This window comes from Mauremys reevesii, linkage group 14 (genome assembly GCF_016161935.1).
Source record: "Mauremys reevesii isolate NIE-2019 linkage group 14, ASM1616193v1, whole genome shotgun sequence".
NCBI classification, from domain to species: Eukaryota; Metazoa; Chordata; order Testudines; family Geoemydidae; genus Mauremys; species Mauremys reevesii.
Genome location: NC_052636.1, coordinates 42,378,023 through 42,401,353, shown reverse-complemented (window position 1 = coordinate 42,401,353; position 23,331 = coordinate 42,378,023). Strand labels below are relative to the sequence as shown.

General features: G+C 50.6%; 1 non-coding gene across 1 annotated transcript; it reads right to left on the bottom strand.

Annotated features, from left to right (window-relative positions):
- Nucleotides 1–16,258: 16,258 nt before the first annotated feature.
- On the bottom strand, nucleotides 16,259–16,331 carry TRNAF-GAA. Its single transcript has one exon. It is a non-coding gene; the product is annotated as a tRNA-Phe (tRNA).
- Between the last annotated feature and the right edge of the window lie 7,000 nt (nucleotides 16,332–23,331).

The following is a 23,331-nucleotide window of genomic DNA, read 5'->3' as shown; positions in this document are numbered from 1 at the left end:
TCTGTCACAGTGTGAGCAATTTGTCTAGGAACGGGTTAATTTGAAATTCGGCTTAACCTGAGATAAAGGAGAAGTTGTTTTGTCTTCAAGGTCATGAATTAGTGCGGACTATGCTAAGTGCAAAGAAAACTGCTTTCAGCCCCAGCTGCTTGTGGAAAATAGAGGCACTACAAGTTACAGAATTGGAATTATATTTGCAAAGCTTAACTTCCCAGTGAGACATGTGTGAGTATTAAAGTGGTTTAAGGCTTGGGGCATTCGTATTTTTCCTGAGTGATGTGGGAGTGTTCCCAATACTCTCCATTGTTGTTTTATTATTTTAATGAAGCTTTAAAATTTGGATATATGGTGTGATTTCTCTATCTACCCCCCCAGTCCTGCAATGTCAGTTTGATCACCTGACATAAGGGATAATTGGTAACAGAAATTTGTCACAGTTTGGTGAGCAATAGAGAATTGGGAAGCCCTGTAGAATTTACACCATTTATCTGTTTTACCCTTGTTATTTTGTGTTTGCTTTGTTTGGTATTGTTGGTATTATATGATAAGGATTGTATGGTTAACGGTGAGCCCTAATAGAATAAGGAGACACTATTTGGTTTTGGTGCACTATTTAGCTTTGGCTCTGTTTTGTTTAACCGGTTACTGTTGTTTTTCTGCTCTGTTCATTTGGGCGATGGGTGTGTGAGCGGAACTGAACTTCTCGTTCGTAATTCCTCAGGGTGGAAGCCATATGTGCAATGAAGCTCTGAGGTTGTCCTGAGATTTTACAGTCCTGCCCCCCCCCCCGTAGCGGACAATGTAATAGAAGTAGGAAAAATCTGGCTTAGACTGTAATTTTCTTGGCTCTCTGTGTAATTTTCTTTTCTGTTTAAGTGTCAGCAGACAAATGGGTGGGTCTCTGGGTAGACCCCCAAAGGGGTTTGGATTATGTGTTAAGTGAATGGCCATGTATTTTTGCCCAGGTGGCAAGCCTTACTAGGGAGGACTCAGGTAGTCTTGTGAGTAGAAATGTTTTGGGGACAAGACCAGAAGGGTGGGGGCTAGTTGAGTAGCCCACCCTCCTAGCTAAGAACTGGTTGTGGAACAAGCTCGTGACCATGGACAGGACGATTCAGTGAGGAAAAAAGGATCGGGCCCAGGCGGACAGGCAACAGACAAAGTGATTGGAAAACAGGTTGGAAACTTTTGAGGGTGTAGTGGAAAAAAGGAGTAAGTGAATATAAGCATGAGAATTTCAAATACTCAGAAGTATATTTGGAATGGTGCTTTGAATTGGTAAAGTGGCTGTTGGAAGGGAAAAGCAAGTGATTTTTCAGAGAACAGTTTTTGGTGTCTATGAAATGTTTGTAAATAAATTCAGGCAAAGAACTTATTAGATTGCAATCATTTGGCTATGAACAATTTTGTTAAATCAGTTGAAGAATGTATACAGTGCTATGTAATGAGAATTTTATTAGGCTCTACAGGCACTATAAGTGGTGATGTTTTCTTTCAGTGTTTAAAAGCAGGAGTTCACAGTAAAAAAAAAAAAATGAAAAAAAAAAGCAAGCCGGAGAGCATCTGTGTTAATGCAAATTAACTAACTGATAAGGTAGAGGCCGCTGAACCAGGGCTGTTTAAGAAGCACATACGTGAAAATATGGGGTAATTCCTCTGTTTTGCCTAGAATCAACAAGAGTATTTGTATATTTTAAGTATTTAACTGCCCCGAAGGGGTGGACCTCTGTTTTTGTCTTTCAGATAATCAAAGAACATTAATGCCAGCTGCACAGCATTCAATATACTATGATTTACTGGCAGTCACAATTATGTTGTGTGTTCTATGTTCTGTTTTGTGGTGTTTTGTCTCGTGGCCAAAAATTTTTGTGTTTAATATTTTCATGAGATGGTCTGATTTGACATCAAGCGAAAATGTTGCATGGCAATGCAGATACTTGTTTTGTTCAACTTAGAATACGAAGTGTTTAGTTATATCAGAAAAATGTGATATACTAAAGTCTAATACATTTTCTTAAGTAAGGGAAAGAAACTACATTGGCCAAATCTTTTAATTGAGAATTGTTGTTAAAATTTGCATACTGACAGTCTTTGGATGCAAGGACATGAAAAGTTAACCCACTCCCCATATTGTACGAGGGATCCTTCTGGCTACCTCAGACTTTTAGCCAGAGGGCTGGGGATGGTGGATAGCTATTGGACTAGAAGTTATATTAAGTGAACTTCTCAAAGTGGGTGTGCTTGTCCTGGCTTGTTCTTCCAAAGTTCTGTAATAAGGTTATTTTAGTGAAAGGGTATATGTGGCATACATTGAATGATAATACTTCTGTACAATATAACAGTACTGTTTATGTGTTCATGGTATGAAAAAGGTGTATAATTGAAGAGTAAAAGTTTCCTTTGTAGGTTAAATGAAAAAAAACAACCAGAGAATGGCTAACATGCGCTGGCCCCAGTCAAGGACACCGCTTGGCTGCCTACCAAGGGAAGGGGGGCGGAAATGGTTGTTGCAGTTACACGAGATTGGTGTGCAGCGGCCAGCCCACTCTCCTCCTTGGGGACCTTTTGTAAATATTCAGATTGATTTTATTTACATGTCTACATGTTGTGGTTATGGATATGTATTTGTTTTAGTTGATGTATTTACCACTTGGGTTGAAGCTTTTCCCTGCCGGACAGTAGATGTCTTTGCTTAAAGATTTTGTGCCACGTTTTGCCATCCCTGTGGGTATCAACAGTGACCGTGGAATTCATTTTTATTGGACAGATTGTAAAGGAGTTATGTGCAACTCACTGCCCTCACCACCCAGAATCTGCTGGGACAGTGGAACGCCAGAACAGGATTTTAAAGAATAAACTGGCCAGATTTGTGCTGAGACACACTTAAAGTGGCCAGATGCCCTTCCTTTGCACTGATGTGTATGAGAACCATTCCCAATCGAACGACTGGACTCAGCCCTCATGAAATTTGACAGGACACCCAATGCTGACTACCAACTGCACCCCCACTAACCCCAGCTCAGATGGACATTCATTTGCTGGATAACATAATGCTTAAATATTGTCAGGCACTAATGAAATGTGTTAAGTCTTTTTATACACAGGTGATGGAAGCACTACCAAAGGATCCTGTGCAACCTTGCCACTCGTTGGAACCAGGAGCCTGGGTCTACATAAAGATCCATCAGCGAAAGACTGCCTTGGCTCCATGCTGGAAAGGCCCTTTCCAAGTCCTGCTGACTACCGACACCGCTGTGAAGTGCCACAGACTGACTGCTTGGACCCAGGATTCTCACTGCAAAAAGACCCCTCCACATCAGAAGAATTTTCCTATTGATGATTAGCCTATTCTTTCTTCTAGTTCTACTGTGCTTCTGGACAGCAGGGAAAAAGCTCCCTTGTCCACTGACAGACCAACTGTGCCTTTAGACTTTTCTAGAAAAAAGCACAGCTATTACAGGGTGATATGTGCTGGAAACCTCTCCCCTGTAGGATGCTAAACCTTGATTGTTTTGGGAAAGAAGAAGAGGCACTCACTCCACTGACATTGCCAAAGTCCAGGAATTCCTGACTGAAAAGGACACTGAGAACTGACCCTGGTGAAGAAACAAAGAATTACATACTGGCAGGAAGAACTTTGTGGGACCCATGCTTGGGACTGTGGTATTAATTGGATTTTGGGGTTTATTCTACAGGCTGCGCCCTGTGTTCTGGATAAATCCTTCAGTATGTATTGCCCTCCCTAATTGGATTTTACCTGACATTGCCCTTATCCAGTTTTCTACATACCCAGATTGCTCACAAGGGGCTACCATTAGATTAGCACAACAACAAGGCCTGGGTTATTTCCTCTGGACAAAAAGGGAATTGACCAGATCCCTGTGGGCTGGGTTATTTCATCTGGCCAATAGTGTAGTAGCCATTTGGACTATTCTTCCAGGCCAAGAACATGATAAGAAATTGGGGCAACTAGAAAAGGCCACTAGTCTTATTTTTGAAGCTCAGCTATCTTCAGTACAGGCTGGAGTTGCTGAGTTACATGTCATTTCCACCCTTAGTTCTATGACCCAGAAGTTACTGACAGAGATGGTATTGAATATCACTGAGGCTGGGAAGGCATTGCAGTGGGATCTGGACCAGACTTGGCCCACTGCCCTTCCAGACACGTCAGGAGTACCATCTGATCTGTGGTCATGAAGACATACTTGGACACTTTCTGGATGGAAGTGTGGACATTCACAGTGCTCCTTCCAAGCATATGGACCGGTTAGGGTGGGTGTGGGCTCCCACATACCGAATCCTGCTGGGTCCATGGGGAGGATGCCTGTGGGACTGTAATTGTTTACCGAGACATCTGGGGAAATTAGACCACCTGGTATCTCCAACTGATTTCTAGACAGTACCCCTAGAATGACACCTGACATTTTGGATAAGAATAGAGAGTCAATGGACATTTTGGCCGTTAGAACCACCACAGCTCAGTGTATTTATAAACTAAAGCTAGGGGAAATTGTCACTGTTTATGACAATATTTGTTGAGAGGGTGGAGGTCAAGGAACTACCCTGACGGGACACCCATTTTTTTTCAAGCTAATGATAGCTGTGTGTGCGTTAATGCCACCACTATACAAGATATACATATTGATCTTACCACTGCTGCAGGCAATCCTATCATTTCCTGGCCTGCAGATAGAATGTTACATGTAGCTCTTAGATTTCAGGTATATTTTGATTGGATTAGAATGGTGCCTGATCAGTTTCAAAATTTGCTTTCATTGTTACCAAAGGTTCAAAGAATCTCTGAATTGCAAGGGCAAATTCCCATGCTTTAGAATATATATCAAGATGGAAGGAATGCCTTTCATACAGCTTATAGAGTGTTTCCTTTATGTACTAGGTATGATGTTTTGTGCTTTGTGTTTGCAATTGTACAACAGCCCCATTATATTATATTATTCCTATGGGATTGTTATTGTTTGTGGTATTGTTAGTTAATTTAGGATTATGTTCTTGTTGTTGTAAAGGATATAATGCTAGTAATGATACCTTTCATGTTCGTGCTGATCATGCATTGTCATTACATCCCATGAAAACCCTACGATTGACATATTTGCTGTAGAATCTGACATCCATGGTTTGATGCAAATTGGGATTTGAAATGTTTGTTGTACTAGAAGTACAAAAGGGGGGAGTGTGGAAGCCAGTAAATAATTAACAAGGTTTTGAAGAGATCTTAATGAATGTTAGTTAGCATGAGTTAGGTTAACTGTGACCCTGGTGACGTGAGGAAGCAAGATAATGTAAGACAGAGTGAATTGTGTGAAAGTTATTACGACCTTGCAATGTGCAGTCTTGCAGTCTTGTTTTTCTAGTGAGATAGCAGAAAAGCTTATGTATAAACAAAATGTATTTGTTGCTTTTTACTGTCTGTATTATTGCTAGAAATCGTCTGAAATAATGGTATAAAGGCTTGATGTAATTGTTTACCAGTTGAGAGACCTGTCCAGGACCCTGTGTCCTATGGCACTCTCTCCCTCCATGGTAATTACTGGAGAAATAATAAAGTATTTAATTTTGCTGCATCCAAACAAAAAAGCGAGAACTGAGTTTTTCTTCGACAAGGCTAATGGCATTTTGGGTTGTATAAGTAGGGGCATTTCCAGCAGATCGAGGGATGTGATCATTCCCCTCTACTCAGCACTGGTGAGGCCTCATTTGGAGTACTGTGTCCAGTTTTGGGCCCCACACTACAAGGAGGATGTGGATAAATTGGAGAGAGTCCAGCGGAGGGCAACAAAAATGATTAGGGGGCTGGAGCACATGACTTATGAGGAGAGGCTGAGGGAACTGGGATTGTTTAGTCTGCAGAAGAGAAGAATGAGGGGGGATTTGATAGCTGCTTTCAACTACCTGAAAGGGGGGTCCAAAGAGGATGGATCTAGACTGTTCTCAGTGGTAGAAGATGACAGAACAAGGAGTAATGGTCTCAAGTTGCAGAGGGGGAGGTTTAGGTTGGATATTAGGAAAAACTTTTTCACTAGTAGGGTGGTGAAGAACTGGAATGGGTTACCTAGGGAGGTGGTGGAATCTCCTTCCTTTGAGGTTTTTAAGGTCAGGCTTGACAAAGCCCTGGCTGGGATGATTTAGTTGGGTTTGGTCCTGCTTTGAGCAGCGGGTTGGACTAGATACCTCCTGAGGTCCCTTCCAACCCTGAGATTCTATGATTCTATGATTTGCACAGCCAGCATTTTGCAGGAGAACTTTAGATTATACTTAGATATACTTTTGATTCTAGAAACTAAACGACAGAGTACAGTAGTTTATAATTGTCACAGGTTTAAAAAAATACTGGCCATTTTTTCCAGTTACTAATTTCATTTTAAAATCAATCAATTAAATGCACTTTATTTATAATAGATCATAATACTAAAGTCACCAAAAAGGCATAACAAACACAAGTTTTATGAGAATTGGTGAGCAAAGATCTCATAGCTCTTTAGGGTGGTGCCGCGAGTGCGACCAGTATCGCGATGGAGAGTGGTGCCGACCTTCACCGGCACCGATGTCGGCTCGGCACCACTCCCTGTCCCCGCGGCCCAGGAAGCAACATAAGGCTCCTGCTTCTTCGGCACCGTCTGCACCACAGACGGAGCACCTACCTAAGATGGATCGCCCAGCACCAAGACCCGCCACGGCACGGTCGATTTCGGTCCTGCAAGGGCCGTCGAGTCCGGTGCCTGAAAGCTCCCCGGCTCACGCTGTGGTTGAGCTCGCTATTCAATCGGCCCCGTAGACCTTCTCCACGGCGAGGGAATTGATCACGATGATGGAGACCGCGCTGCCTCAGCCCCCGGCACCGCCGGTGTGGGTCATTCATTCCATTGGTAAGCCTGCCCTGCTGAGGCCACCCTCCATGGGAACCGCTGAGACGTGCCAATCAAGATCTTGGTCCCGCCGGCGTTCTTGGTCCCGTCACCGCTCGCATTCCTGACGCCACTCTCCATCGCGATACTGGTCGCACTCGCGGCACCACTCAGCCTCCCATTCGCCTGCCCGGTACACCCAGTACCGATCAGGCTCCCGGCACCGTTCACGGCACCGCTCATCTCGCAGTCATTCTAGGAGAAGGGGATCGAGATCCTGGTCGACCTCCCGACACCGATACGGTCGTAGGTCCTGGTCTCGTTCGCGGTACCATAACAGCTCCCGGTACCGCTCCCCGGTGCTGACCCGAGAAAGACCAACCCGAGATGTGGCTCCTTCTCAAGGTCTCTCAGCACCCCCTTGGCCGTTGAGACACACCTCGGTGTCCTCTCATGCTGGTAGCGCTTCCTATGCACAGGACCGTGACTTGGACGTGCCCAGCCACGTGTTCCCGGAGACCCAAGGCCACGAGCAAGGCCCCCCATCAGTGGTCTTTCTGGACACCTTTGGCGTACCACCAAGCCCAAGGTGCTCCCCCAGATGCACCACGGTCTGCCCCATCGGAACACCAGGTGCCAGAGGCGACCATAAGCCGACCCCCCCCCCATGGGTATGGAAGAGGCTTCGGTTCCACCGGCAGACACCCAGGCCCCACCTGAGCTTGACGCCGCTCCTCAAGAACAGGAGCCCCCACAGGATCCTCTTGTCCCTGGCCTCTCCTCTTCCTCCTCACCAGATGAGGTGGTGGCGGGGACATCCTCCTCCGGCCCTCCTCCAATTGATCTGAGGGCTCATCAAGACCTTCTGAGACGGGTGGCTCAGAATAAGAATCTGCAGGTGGAGGAGGTCCCTGAAATAGAGGATCCAGTGGTGGACATCTTATCGGCAGACACCCCTACAAGAGTGGCCCTGCCTTTTATTCGCCTCTACAGGCGAACGCTGATACCATCTGGCAATCCCCAGCCTCTATCCCCCCCTCAGCCAGGGGAGTGGAGCGGAAGTACATGGTGCCCTCTAAAGGGTACGAATATCTGTACGTGCACCCTCCTCCTTGCTCCCTAGTAATGCAATCGGTCAACGAGAGGGAACGCCATGGCCAGCAAGCTCCTGCTCCCAAGTCCAAAGAGGCTAGGCGCATGGACTTGTTGGGCCTCCAACTTAGGGTGGCAAACCAGCAAGCTCTACTCAGTCGCTACAATTACAACACCTGGGCGTCTATGGGGAAATTCACGGAACTGGTTCCCCAAGACTCCCGGCCATGAGTTTACAGCCCTATTGGAAGAGGGAAAGAAGGTAGCGAGAACCTCCCTCCAAGCTTCATTGGACGTAGCCGACTCTGCAGCCAGGACTCTGGCTACAGGAGTGTCGATGAGACGAATTTCCTGGCTTCAGGTGTCAGGCCTTCCACCTGAATTACAGCAAACTATACAAGACTTGCCCTTTGAAGGCCAGGGGCTATTTTCGGAAAAGACTGACCCTAGGCTGCAAAGCCTAAAGGACAGCAGAATAATCATGCGCTTGCGGGGGATGCACACCCCAGTGACCCAGCACAGGTCCCTCCGCCCTCAGCCTCACCGCACTTACCCCCCACCTAGGCCACGGCAGGACTTCGGCAGAAGACATGGCCGGGGGAATCGCAGAAGACAGTCTGGGCCCCAAGGTGGTCAAAATCAGGGCCCCCCTAAACCAGCGGTGGGGCCCAAACAGAACTTTTGAAGGGACGCCCGAGGACGGCGCACCAGTTGTTTCCCTGGATCCTTCCCCACCTTCTACAACCGCCTCTCTCATTTCCTCCCTGCATGGTCCCAGCTAACATCGGATTGTTGGGTCCTGCGCACGGTGGAATTGGGATACCACCTTCAGTTTGTTTCACCCCCACCTTCCCACCCCCCTCCTCATCCCTCTTCAGGGACCCCCCTCACGAGCAATTCCTCTTACAAGGGCGTATGGTCCTCGGAGCATGGGCTGTCTCTTGTCGGGGAGGGTTGGTGTGCTCCCAACAGTGGCTTCCCTCGGGACCGGGGACCCATCTCAGGCGGCACACCCGGCACTGGGAGGGAAAGGGTGTCACGCGTGACCTGTGCAGCCTCCAGCATCAACAGCATTCTCACCGCGGTAGAGGCACGCGCAGACGGGAACAGACTACTCTGCTCGGTGTAAGTCGGAGGTCTGGGTCCCGGGGGGGATCGTGGGCTGCCCAACTTGGGTCCGGCCTCACCTCTGTCCTTTTGTCGGCGCCGCTGAGTCTTCCCTTGCTTCTTAGCAGGTGAGCAGTGCCGACTGGTGGAGGGCGCCTCGCTCTGCACCGAGGATGATGCACCCGGTGCTGAGTCCAATCGGCGTGCCGGGGCCGGGGCCAATGCAGATTCCATCCAGCGGGACCTGGAGCTGGATCTCTCACATTTCATTCGAGGCTTGAACGACCGACAGATCTTACAGTGATCAGTTACATGAGTCTCACGCAGGCGAAGACACTGAGTGTGCGGGTCGCTTCTTGGCATAGAACTGGGACAGGAGTTGCACGACTTGAAGCCTGGGGCATGGGGCATGCCCCGCACCACACAACAAACTAAAGAAGTTATCCAACTAAGGAGAAGATGAGTACTACTAAGGCTACTAGAAGGCCTATTGCAAGGCTGGAGCACAAAGTTCTGACTACCTTCACTGGCGGCAAGAAGGCAGTGAGGGTGGGGGGAGTGCACAGCTCCCCTTATAGCGTGCTATAGAGGTGCCACTCCAGGGGTCGCAGCGGTGCTCCCCCGCTATGGGTACTGCTAAGGGAAAAACTTCTGGCACCGGTGCACATGGCGAGCACACACACCTACTGTGGAATACACAGGAGCAATCACTCAAAGAAGAATAGCTAGTTCCACATTGTTCTTCAAACCTCAGATCATTGAAATGCAGCTGTGCATTTGAAATACTATATGACTGTAGTGCATTTTGCACTGCCTCCATCTAACATCAGGACAGGAGAAGAGGACTGTCCCTAGCTTATACAAATAAAAAAAAAGGTGAGACACACCCATCCACTATCAATGCAACAAGAAGGGAGAACAGTAGCTGGGCCAAGAGAGAAGATGCAATGAAACCCTTCTGTACCCAAACACGTATTCACACACAAACAAGTGAAAGCGTGTGCCTCAATCATCCAGTAGATCAATTTGGCACATTAGACAGGAGGAAGCAGATCGTGAGTGTTTTCGACCACAAACTCCATCCCTCCCGATTTGCAACCATCCCTGGACCAGTGACAGGTGCACAACCATCCCCGGACCAGTGACAGGTGCATAGGCAACCAAGTCATTGGAAATAAGCAAGGAGGAAGCCAGTGGAAAAAATGAAAGGGGCCGCTCTGGTATCACCTTGGGGTCAGGGGTGTGCTCTGTACCCCCAAACCTTACCTCCCTTTTCACGTAGTCACACACAAACAAGTGAAAGAGCACACCTCACTCATCCAAAAGATCAGGGTTCGGCAACCTTTCAGAAGTGCTGTGATGAGTTTTCATTTAGTCTCTCTGATTTAAGGTTTCGCATGCCAGTAATACATTTTAATATTTTTATACGGTCTCTTTCTATAAGTCTATAACATATAACTAAACTATTGTTGTATATAAAGTAAATAAGGTTTTTAAAACGCTTAAGAAGCTTCATTTAAAATTAAATGAAAACACAGAACCCCCCAGACCCCTGCAATAGGTCAATGTGGCACATTAGGCAGGAGGAAGCAGAATGTGAGTGTTTTCGACCACACACCCTGTCCCTCCTGATTCGCACCCCATGGACCAGGTGGCAGCAAGTCCTGAGCAGGAGCACAGATGGTTACATTGTGCGGCAGAAACTGCACCTAGCTGCAAAACGGGAGGGTTGCACAATGTGTTGTCACACCGGCAGCGGGTCAGTCCTGGGGGGGGCCGAGCACCCGCCTGCAGCCGCCGCAGCCTCCTCCCCCCCGGAGCCCCCACGGGAGGGGGGGAGCAGCCTCCCCAGCTGGGGCTCAGGGCATTGGGATGCCGGGACTCCCCCCCTGCGCACGCCTGGGCCCGGGACACTCACACACACACTCTGCCCCGGGGCTCCCCTGGTGCCCAGAGACCGATCAACCCCCCCGCCTGCCCCCCCGCCCTTCCCCGCCTGCAGCTCCGGCCTCTCCCCTCCCGCCCCGCCAGCCGCACCCAGGGGAGCCCCGGGCCCCAGGCTCTGTCCCCACCTGGAGCCCAGCGGGGCCGGGGGCAGCTCCTGCTGCAGCTGAGAACAGTGGCTCCGCTCCGGCCCGGGCGGCTCCAGCACTGCTGGCAGCACGTGGCCACCAGGGAGCAGCTGCTGGGCCCGGGCTCCTGCGTCACAATGTGCCAGAGCCCCGCCCCCAGGAGCTGCCCTGCCCCGGGCTGTGCCAGAGCCCTGCCCCAGGAGCTGCCCTGCCCCGGGCTGTGCCAGAGCCCCGCCCCAGGCGCTGCCCCGCCCCGGCCTGTGCCAGAGCCTCGCCCCAGGAGCTGCCCCCCCTGGCTGTGCCAGAGCCCCGCCCCAGGAGCTGCCCCGCCCCGGGCTGTGCCAGAGCCCTGCCCCAGGAGCTGCCCCGTCCCCGGACTGTGCCAGAGCCCCGCCCCAGGAGCTGCCCCGCCCCGGGCTGTGCCAGAGCCCCGCCCCAGGAGCTGCCCCGCCCCGGGCTGTGCCAGAGCCCCGCCCCAGGAGCTGCCCTGCCCCGCCCCCCGCCGGTGCCAGAGCCCCGCCCCCTGGAGCTGCCCCGCCCCCGGCCTGTGCCAGAGCCCCGCCCCCAGGAGCTGCCCCCCCTGGCTGTGCCAGAGCCCCGCCCCCAGGAGCTGCCCCATGTTGGGTCTCTGGGATTTGTTCTCCTGCCTCCCTCTTCCCAGCACCCACCGCTCCCAGCTGGTCCCTTCCTGTGTCTGCAAACACCCCCCCGCCGCCCCCGGGCGGGCTGCAGCGCTCGCTGGGGCTGGCTCCAGTGGCTGAAGTTGCCTCCATCTCTGCTCACCTGGGGGGGGAGGGGAGGGATGAAGAGAGGAGATGGGCCCAGGGTGTGAAAGCGGAATCAGGGGGCAGGGAAAGAAGGACTGTTTGGAAAGGTGGTTTTTTTGCGGGGGGGGAGGGGTGATCCAGATGGAGTCAGAAGCAGTTGGGCAGCAGAGGCTCAGGGAAATTGAGGGGAACCCCCTGGGTGTCCCAGTGTTGGCCAGGGATTGTACAGCACCTAGCGCAATATGGGGTCCCAGAGCCATAACTAGCTATTTTTACACCCAAGGCAAGAATATAAAATTGTGCCCCCCTGCTGTGCCGAAATACCCCCCCAGCGCCACCCATCCCTGTGGAAACAACCCCCAGCAGCGCCGCCCACTCTGCAGAATCAAACCGCCGTTCCCCAGCACCACGCCACCAAAACAGCTGTGGGCCGAAAAGGAAGGTTTGGGGGAGGGAGAAGAAACGGCCCCCATAGGGTGACCAGATCTCACCGTCACACCCCCCTTCACCCCTTAGCCCACCACTGGCCTGCTGCATCTCCTGCTAGTCAGTCCCCCACCCACCACTCGCCTCCTTTCACCTCCTCCCTCCCCTGCCAGAAACCCCCATGCGCGCACCGAGAGCCCCTGCTGGCTCACTACTCACCTCTGTGCCCACCTGCCACTTGCCCACCCGCTTGCCCACCTGCTCCCCACTTGCCCCCACACCCCCACCCCCAGTATAAAGCCTCATTCAGAGACCCAGGGGTCACTATATCACTGCACACAGCAGTCACTCAATGCGGTTGTAGATAAATCTCTGCATTACGCATTTTTGTATAACTTGTCTATGACTTTGTATTGAACCTTGGTAATATGTTATAGGGGGCCCCTAAGGTAGTGTAATTAAGGTAACAGAAAAATGTCTTTTTGCTAGAAGTAGAATAAGATCTTCCTCCCACTTGGTAATCCATCGCCCTGTTGAGTGAATCATAGAATCATAGAATCTCAGGGTTGGAAGGGACCTCAGGAGGTATCTAGTCCAACCCCCTGAATGAGGTGGGACTGAGGAAGGCGTGGAAGGCAGCACCTCCAGACAGCTGCAACCCTTGGAGAGGGGCTGGGAGCCAGACCAGGGACAATCAGACTTGGCAAGTGGGCTGGCTAGAGAAGAGCCGACACACTGATGGCCACGGGGGTTAGGAGCAAGCACCTTCCTGTGGGAACCCCCTCTGTGCAGCACTGGGACAACCCCCAGCCCAGAGAAAAGCAGCAAAAAGGACCGACACTGTCCCAGATTTTGAATCTGGGAGATTTGCCCCTCTCCATCCACCGACTCGCCACTTACCTCCTCACTCCCTCCTCCCCCGGTATAAAGCCTCATTCAAAGACCCAGGGGTCACTATATTAATGCACACAGCAGTCAATCACTGCAGTACCAAAAATTAAAATACTGAAAATGGATGCTCCCCTCCATCCAACTCGCCATTCTCCTCCTCACCCCTCCTCCAAGTATCTGGGTCAGCAGGTTTGTAGAAATTTTGGTGGTGCCCAGAACACTCAGAGCCTGCCCCCCCCGCGAACTCTGCCCCCCACCTGCCTAAGGCTCTGCAAGGGAGTTTGGGTGGGGGGAGGAGGTCTGGGGTGCAGGCCCTGGTTGGGGCAGTGGTTTGAGGTATAAGATGGTTGAGAGATCGGGGTCTGGGATGGAGTTGGGTACAGGCTCTGGAATGGAGCTTGGGTGCTGGGTGCAGGCTCCGGGCTGGGGCACAGGGTGGGGGTGCAGGATGGGTGGATGCAAGGGCAGCTATAGGCACCAGCAAAGCAAGCAGGTGCTTGGAGCAGCCCATTTGCACGGGCAGCAGCTGGCAGGGATCCAGCCTGGGAGCTGATAACCAACAGGGAGCCCTGGGAGCTGTAGTTCCTTGGTTAGCTCCCTGCCTATAGAGCCAGCCCTCGAGCAGGGAAAGAACTACATTTCCCAGCATTCCCTTGGCTGCTATCAACAGGAAAGGGAGGGGGAGGGAGTACGGTAGCTGAAACCTCATGCTGCACCTTGCTGTAAATGGAGAGGGGGGTGGCGCTGTGAATGGGGAACAAGTGTGCCCAAGGAATAGAAAGCTTTGGCCCAGAAGCAGCAAAATTCATCAAACATAGAACTGGTTCTGACTTATTTACTTGGTCTTAAAAGAGAACAAGGACCTGAGTCTCCTCCTTATCAATAACCCCCTGCTCAGTCAATCAGGGTAGAGACTGAGGACGGGAGGCTGAGGGTTCTCACCAGAGAGCCCAAAGGATGGCTCAGGTCACTGGTGGGGATCACTGCCTGAGCACTATTTCAGCCCCATATTTTTGGGTGGACCTCCCACAGTGGGAGCTGCAGAGCCCTCCCCCGCAACACCCCCCCCCTCTCCCAGTATTGGAAGAACAGGAGAAAGGACAAAAGAAGCAAGACACGAAGAGAAAGGAGGGAGGGAGGGAAGGAGGAAAAGGTGAAACAAAAAGGACAAACCCTAATGTCCCCAGTGATTCTAAGGGACAAAATCCCAGGTGCGCAATAAAATTCTGCCTCCTTAAGCTCGTGTTTTCCATGCCTGGAATTCAACTGTCACCACATGGATCAGACTGAACAGGTTTCAAACCTCCAGGAGGCTCTTACCTTCGAAACAGGGACAGCTGTTTTCCAGTAAAATCACTGAAAGGGAAGGAGAAAACTCAAAAGAGGTTCCTCCTGGCGCTCACGTCTGTGAACCCGAATACTCTCTCAGTCCTCAAAGAGAGACCTGGAGAAGGAGACTTGCTGAAGCAAAGCCACAGGGGTCTCTGAGGTTTCCCTGGCCCCTCGCCCCTGTCCTGCCTGGCTGATGTCAGCATCTCTCTGTGAGGTCACCACCTCCCCACCACCTTGGACCAATAGTCTGAGGTCCTGCCAAAGGCCTTTGTGATGTCACTGCCGCACCCCTCCCTTGCTGTGCCAATGTCCTGCCCCTGGCCAGGCCCTTTGGAGGTTTGAGCTACTCCCTGTGGATCACCCCACTCCAGGAGCGTTCGTTCTAGGCAGCAAGCCGGCTAGACAGGGAAACATCAGACGCTGCTCCCAATGCTACACTCAGTTTTTCAGAAATTAGTTGACTTTATGGCCAGATGAGACCATTAGAGAATCTAATCTGACCCCCTGCATATCACAGGCCTCCTGTAAACACAAGAGCTACTTTGGGGGCAAACACATTCCAGAAAGGCATCTAGTCTTCATGAAATGACATCAGGAGATGGAGAATCAGCCACTTTCCCTGGTAGCATGTTCCTGTAGTGAATCATCCTCGCTGTTGAATATTTGTGCCTTAGTTGTAATATGAATTTGTCTCTTTTCACCTTCCAGCCGTTGGGTCTTGTTATTCCTTTCTCTGCTATTTTAAAGAGTCCTTTAATATCCAATCTTTTCTCTCCATTAAGGCACTTCAGCACTTCAATGAAGTCACCTTTCAAGCTTCTTTTGATAAGCTAAACAGGTTGAGCTCTTTCAATAGCTCACTAGAAGGCATTTTTCTCCAGCCCTCAGAACATTTGGTGGCTCTTTGCTGCCCCAAACTCTAATTTCACAACCTCTTTTTCAAATGAGGACACCAAAACAGGAGGCAGTATTCCAGTATCAGTCTCACTGATGCCGTGTCACCTCCTGTGACGTTATTGACATAATCTGTAACTTTATAGATCACCGTTGCAACCACTGTTCTATATTTGCAGCCAATATTGTATAAAGGCTGTTGTGTAAGGGGTCTATGGAGAGGTTCTGATTGGCTGATTATAATGATGCTATCTCTATATGTGTATCATTTTTGTAGTTGACATTATGAATATTGGTTCTATGCTGCCCGTATTTCAAACTTGTGCTCTGCTTCTGGGGAACATCCCAGACAAGTTGGTGTCAGTTCTGCCTAGCCGGCTTAATGCAGGTTAGGCAAATGTGAGAACGACTACACTACAGAAACTCCATTACAGTGCACTGCCCTGCCCTGCCCTGCCCTCAAATTCCCTGCACTTTGGTGGTGCTCACCCTGGCACACACTGATGGGCGAACCTGGAGAAACTGGCAGCAGCTCCTTGATGGGTCAGCTGGAAGAGCAGAGGACTGGAGCCAGGGATCAGGAAGTCGTCCTTACATCACCTTTGTGACTCTAGCTTGAAGGGGAGCATCTTTTTCTTCCCCTTGCTGAGAAGCAGCAAGAGAAGAAAGAAAGGTCTGGTGAGTCAACTGGGTGCAGAAGCCAATGCTGCCTTTTCCTGCAGTGAAGCCCAAAATGAGGGACTTGCATTGAGTAGAGGTAGTGCTGTGCTTCCAGGAAAGAGCCCACTGCTGCATGAAGAGGGATGAAACAGTCTGCTGAAGCCTGGGATTGAACCAGGGACCTTTAGACTTTCAGTCTAACGCTCTCCCAACTGAGCTACTTCAGCACTTGCAGGGGCCCTTTTTGGGCTGCTGCTTCTCACCTTGAAGTTTATTCTCCATAAACCATCTCTCCAGTCAACAATGGCCAATGCAAGATGGACATTGCTTGCTATTTTAGCCCTTGGAAACGTCCTCAACTAGTCTCTGGATCTCTCAACTGCTGTGCTTCAGTTCATGGGGGAAAGGCTAGAGAAGTGACCTTTGAACAAAGGGCCTGGGGTTAATATCCTAATGCTGTCTGTCTCCGACTGTACCACTATTTAATACCGGCCCACCCTGTGCTGGTGAGGGCTCCATTTCTAGATGTTAGTACATTTCAGTTACTGTCAAAATTAAAAGTTTCTATATGCTTAGAATAAATGATTTTTTCATTTGCTTATATACGGCATGAATAAATACAGATTTACACATCCTAGCATGAACATTTATTGTCTTATATGATAGAGAAAATCATGCATCCAGATTGTGCATGAAAATAATGAAATGAGCTACAAATGCAATAAAAATAAGGTATTCAATGGTTTAACATATGGAGCGGGGCTGGGGGGTTCCAAAGACACGTCTTGCCTGGGATGCTACTTGGGAGGCCCTGTCAGGGAAAGCAGGAGTTAGTCTCACACGCCTATTTCCAGGCTGTAATCTGTGGGCGCCCTGCTCTGGGGGAGGGATCGCGGCAGCCCAGACTCAGGGCTGGAACAGGCCCCGGATTGAGGGGGTGGCTGCAGGGTTTGCAGCGCTCTGATGTCTCAGACAATGTGTCTCTCCCAAAGCCTCAGATCTGCGTCCCCAGAAGGCTCCTGCGCTGCCTCCGCTCCTTTCACAGTCTATAGCAAGGAGCAGCAGCAAGGGTCAGGGATGAGCCATAGGCACTAGGTGGGGGGCAGAGGCTTCAGGAGGAAACCCAGCCCCCAGAGCAGAGGGGGATAGGAGGCTTTTTCTCTCTCCTTAGCCACAGGCTATAGCTCCGAGAGCTCTGTGAAATGCCTCCCCGCCCACAGCCTGGGGAAGGGGAAGGAGCCCCAGGTTCTAGCTCGATTTGGAGGAGGATCACTGGACCCTAGAACCACTCGCTGCCCTTTCCCAGAGAAACCTGTGATGCCCAGAACGGGGCTGAGATAAATGCTGACAGGAGTCAGGAATTGCTCCCCTGGAATAGCAGCAGGACTGGGCAGCTGGAAATCTCCCCAAAGGAGCTGAAGCCTTGGTGGGTCAGACATAGATGCCCCAGGTACTGCATGGGGGGCTTAGGTTTGTTTCTGGACAAGAGCAGTGAGAGTTTTATTGCCTCAACATTTCAGTAGAAAAATTCAGACCCAAAGTGTGTGTGGTGGGGAGGTCGATAGCGGTTTCTTTGGGTTTGATTTAGTTTGTTTTCTCATTCTCGTTGTAAAAGCCCTGGGTCATTTTGATGGGAACAATGTTTGTGGAAGGCCAAGGACAAGTAAGAAAAGTTAAAAATCTGCGTTGGAGTGAGGGGGTCTGTGTGGGCCAGGGCAGGGGTGGAGATTTTCATGGGGAGGGGGTTAGGGGATAAACGAGAGGCTTTTGCGGGAACACAGGGGGATGTTTTGCAGTTTAACCTCCCCACTTTCCTGTGCTGCTGCCCAGCTCCGACCCCACTGACACCCCTTTGACGAAGTGGGAATTTTCTGGATGTTTTGTTTGCATCTTGTGTGTACCTCAGTTTCCCCTATTTGTTGCACGATTATCTAGGTTAAAGGTCCAAAATGTGGGGTGCCCCCTGCCAGGGGGAATGGAGTAACATTCAGGGGGATGCAGCTGGGCCCAGGCCAGCCCCCATGGGGATGGGGAGGGGGAGCCACCCAGCTCCACTCTTGGCTCCAGCCCCAGCTCTGGCCCCTGCCTCAGCCCCCTTACCCCTGTCTGTGTCCCTTCCCCCTTAGCTGCAGCCCCACTCCCAGCCATGACCCGGGGGGAGCATGGACAGGGGTGGGGGGCATGACCCTGAAGTGTTTTGGGACCACGGATCTCGGTGGTGGGACAAGGGGGTTAAATCTTGGCAGAGACCCCCAACGGGCAGGTGTGGCTGCTGTCTGGCTGCCTGGGCCCAGACAATGGCCACAAATTCTGTCTCCTAGCAACCGATGGCCGGGGCGCACCTGCTGCAAGAGGCCAGCTGGCCAGGAGGAGTCGGAGAACAAAGAACGAGCTGGAGGCCAGGTGAGCAGGTTGCCAGGGAAACAGGACAGAGGTCAGACGAGGGGCAAAGGGCCTGGCTGAGTCGGGCTGTTGGGAGCAAGGAGTCTGCTGGTTGGGGACTCGAGGGGAGAGCCCAGGCTCTGAGTTCGGGGTCTCCCCAAGATGGACGTTGCTGAATCTTCCTGCTTCCTGTGCGAACACAGAACTTTCCCAGGCTGGATCCCAGACCCCTAACAAACCTTCTGTTGTACAGCGCTGGCTGAGAGTCACTGGGGACTGTGGAAGTTGGGGTGCAGGACTCCCCTTCGGGGGGAGTGAGGCTTTCCGAGGTGTCCGATTCAGGTGGACTCACTGCAGGAAGCTCCTGGTGTGGACCAGGGGGGCTGAAAGGTCCAAGGTCAGTCCCAGGAGGGGCTGAAGCCAAGGAGGCTTCCCCCAGTGAGGGCGTCCCCTGGGGGGGTCACACTGAGGAGGCTCCTGCCTGGGTTTGACTCAGAGCTGTTCCAGAGCACGGAGCCTGTGTGCCCGTCACAGCCCCCCAGCATGTGACCTACAGGCTCCACTCTGGCAAAGCTCCCTGTAAATCAGAGACAAACTGCCCCCTTCTCCCAGTTAATCTCCCCTGCAGAGAACCCAGAGCAGCTCCTGCCTCGCTGGGTCTCCTGCCAGCCACAGCTGGCCAAGGAGCTGCCCGAGCCGTTCCCCTGGGTCCCTGTGCAGGGGCAGTGTCAGTTCCGACCTCACGAGTACAGTGGTGACTCTCCCTGCCTGTCACGGGGGGGACGAGGGCTTGATTCCCTGAGGAGGAAGCTGGGATTGTGACACCCGTGTATGTCTGCAGCGCAATTAAACCCCACAGCTGGCCCAGGCCGGCTGACTCGGGCTTGCCAGGCTCGGGATCTGGGGCTGGAGCCCGACCACTGGGACCCTCCCCCCTCGCTAGGTTCAGTGGCTGATATACTGAAGATGAGTTTGTAAGTGGGGAATGTGCACTGGGTGCTGCCACTGGAGAGACACTTCCCAGCAGGAGCCCCACCCAGTGAATGTGATCTACTCTAAAAACATGTGATGACAGAAAGTCAGCCTGGGGCTCTGGATTTATCATCTCGCAACGACTCGATTCAACTTGCTCATAAAAAAAGTTGTTTTTTTATTGCGACCCTGAAAATTGCCTCCGGTGTGAAAGTCAGAGCTGGATTGTTTCGAGCTCATGCACCCTTATCACTATTGAAGGAGTAAAGGAACGTGCAATCCAATGAAGCCTTAACATGTCATTTGATCCTCAAGCCTTGTCCCTGTGGCAGGATCTCAAGGACAGACAGAAATGTTACCCGGTGTCAGGAGGAGAGAGGAAAGAACTTCCCCTCGTGTGTTCCCCCAGGCTGTTGTGCAAGGCAGCAGAGGCGCTTTACGGCATTTTCTGTCACTGATTTTTTTCATGTTGGTGTGGGAGGAAAGACTTAGACCTGCCCCCTTTGTGACCCTGTGAATGTGAAGTGACCAAGTGGTGAGTTAACAGTGATGCTGTTGCACAGGGTTTGATTGGAATTAGAAAACAAAAAGCCCTTAAAGTGGAACTCTTGGGTGAATAGAACGAGCTGATTTATAGTCAGCCTTGAAAGGCAATAGACTGTTACACTGGGCAGAACAGCCTGGTTTGGTTGGTTGGTTGTTGTCCCTGGTAAATTGCAGAGCGTTCAGAGAAGAGCCACAGGAATGATTAAAGGCTTGAGCAGGGAGAGGAGTTTAAAAACAAACCAAACGTTTCCTGCTCCTGCCAGCTGTGACTGCTGAGGACATTTTCCTTCTCTACTCCAGGGTCTCTCTTCTGCCAGATTCTCAGCAAGTCAGGCCCCCTGCAGACTATGGCAGAGCAGTTTGGTATTAAGCTACAGGACTCACAATGTAAGAGTGCAGCTGCTGTAGCACCTTGACTGACCATGGGCTAAATCCTGCAGCCCTGGCAGCCCAGGATAACCTCCCACTGATGGTGATGGGAATTTAGCCTTTGTAACGATCTGTTGGTACCTGAGCTCTCAGATGTGAATTAAACTGGGGGCAGACACAGCTCTGTCCAAACAAGTGAAGGATGTAAGTGAAAGAGCAAAGCTGGCCCTGGGGAGCTGCTGCAGTCCTGTAACCACAGCTGGGAGGGAACAGAGGGAAAACACCTGGAGCAGCCCTGAGAAAAGGAAGTTTGTCAGGGAGATCAGTAGCAATAAATGTGAACTGAAGGAGTGCTTTCTCCTCTGTGCCGACAGGTTTGAATTGTGTTACTGTACTATGAGATAAAGCTTTACAATATCCTGCTCTAATTTCAGGATGGGTCTGTAACCATAATTAGTCTCTGTTGAACTGGGACTTTCAAAATTCCCAAGGAATTTAAGGGGTGGGGTTCACGGTTCGTCACCTGAGGGAGTGCAGTAGAGTTCAAACCAAAGACCAGAGAGGCGAGAACAGGGATTGTGGGACACCTCCCGGAGGCCAATCACAGCACTGTAATCGACCAGGGTGTCTACACTGGCACCACGGGGCTGTAGTCCCGGTGCAGAAAGCTGTACGCCTCTCGTTGGGAATCCCTCTGATTTACCGTTTTTACAGAGGGTGAAATGACAATTTTTCCTATCCCTGCCCTGTTCCTGCTCTTTGTTATAGTTCAATATATTTTAAGTGAGAAAAATGGTAGCAAAAATATCTGCTCCCCAGCACAACTTGAAACAACATCAGAGCAACTGGGAATGAAACAATTTATTTCCAAAAGGGGAACTCGATGACTAACAATGGCTTTGAAATGGGGGAACAGTATAACCGTGATGCTCAGGGTTTGTTTAGACTAGGAAAAGTGATGGAATTTAGGTCAGTTGAAGGGGAAAGCTAATGCCAACCCCTGCACCTGGGCATCTGTTCTACAACTATAATTGTCTTTTTACATCAAGATCACTAACTTGAGCAGACAACGCCATGTACAGCCCTAGTGGATGGAAGGCACAGATACTTTTTGCCTCAGTGTAGCTTGTTGGGATCAAACCTCCAGGAGCTGATGAACATTCCTGGCCCAAAAGGAAAGGAGTTGATAGAAAAGATCACAGGACTGACCCCAAAGAAGGGTGAGCTGCAAAAGGCAGAAGCAGGTAACTGATCTGGGGGAGCTGAGAGACCACGGTGAAGATGGTGCAAAAATCACTATGTGGGAATTAGGAAATGTGATTTTTTTTAAATGTTGCCCAGCCCTAGTCAAGGGATTTATTACAGTTCTCTCTCGTGTGAATTTTCTGATGTCTGATAAGGGTTGAGCTCCGATTGAAGCTTTTCCCGCACTCAGAGCACATGTAGGGCGTCTCCCCTGTGTGGATTCTCTGATGTGTGATAAGGTTTGAGCTCCGATTGAAGCTTCTCCCGCACTCAGAGCACATGTAGGGCGTCTCCCCTGTGTGGATTCTCTGATGTGTGCTAAGGTGTGAGCTCTGCTTGAAGCTTTTCCCGCACTCATGGCACATGTAGCGTCTCTCTTCAAAGTTGATTCTGTCGCTTGTTATAAGGTCTGAGTGGCTACTAAAGTTTTCCTCTGGCCTCTGCTGGGTCTCACAGGCTTTTGTTTTTTCTGGGACTGCACAACTCCCGGAAACATTCCCTTTGGATCTTCCTGATAAAGTTCCATGTGGTTCTCCTTGCTCAGCATCTTCCTGATGGGGTTTCTCCTCCTCATTCTCACTCACCATCCCAACACCTGATGGGAGACAGAGAGAATCCAGACACTGGTCACTCCCTGTGCCGGAAAGAAAGAAAATCTCAGAGAGAGGAATTGTAAAAGGGATGAACAATCCAAAATATGTGTGGGAGAGATCAAACCTATCAGGTGCTGATTTTCCCCAAACCCTTCCACAGAGGAGAGAGGAAGGGATCAGTTTTGGTCTGCATCTCACGAGAACACTTGGGGGAAAGCGAGATCGGGGAGGGATCTGCTGCTAGTTGTCAGTCAGAATAGGAGGGAAGCCATGAGTGACATCTGCCATAATGATTCCACATCTGCAGGGAACAATCCTGAACTTGGAGAGCTCACAGGGTCTTTGTAGGGCATCCCAAATGTTTCCTGCATTCCCACACAGTTGTTGAGTTGGTTTAACCAAGTCCTCACCTGTGAAGGCAGCTCTTGGAAGCACTTCTTTCTCAGAGCCCTGGAGGTCTGGGACCCACGGCTCTTCCCCTCGTTCCAGCTGGGAGATCACATCAGGTTTGGAATTTGGAAACCCTACTGCAGGCAAAGAAAACGAGGGAGGTCAGTGGAATTTGTGGGATACTTGTCACAAAGAATAGTCCATGGTTTTAACATGGACTATTTTAAAGAAGTAACATCCCAAGGCCAGCTTCCTTGGCTCAAAGTGGCAGGAGAGTTATTATAATAAATCATATTCATTACCTTAGTGCCTAAGGACCAACTAACAGTGGGTCCCCATTGTGTTAGGCAAAGTACAAACAGAGAACAGTAGATGGCCCATGCCCTGAAGAATTTACAATCTGAATAGACAAGACAGACACAGAATGGGGGGAGGGGTAGACCCCACTGTTAGAATAGAGATATTCAGGCCTGCCTGTAAAGCCTATAGTTTAAGAACTTAGGTGTATTTTTATCTCTTAGCTACTTACAGGAGTATGAAAACAAAGAATCAAAATCACTGTCTGTATTTGTAAGGGCCTTCTCTTACTGTGACCATCTGAGGCCTTGTTCTTAGGCTAAGGCCTTTGGCTAAGCAGCAGGGGCAGCCATAAGCTGGGAAGCGCAGGGTCACATCCTCACATCCCAAACCAGTCACACTGAAATAAGGTGCTATTGGGCTGTTAGGAAGA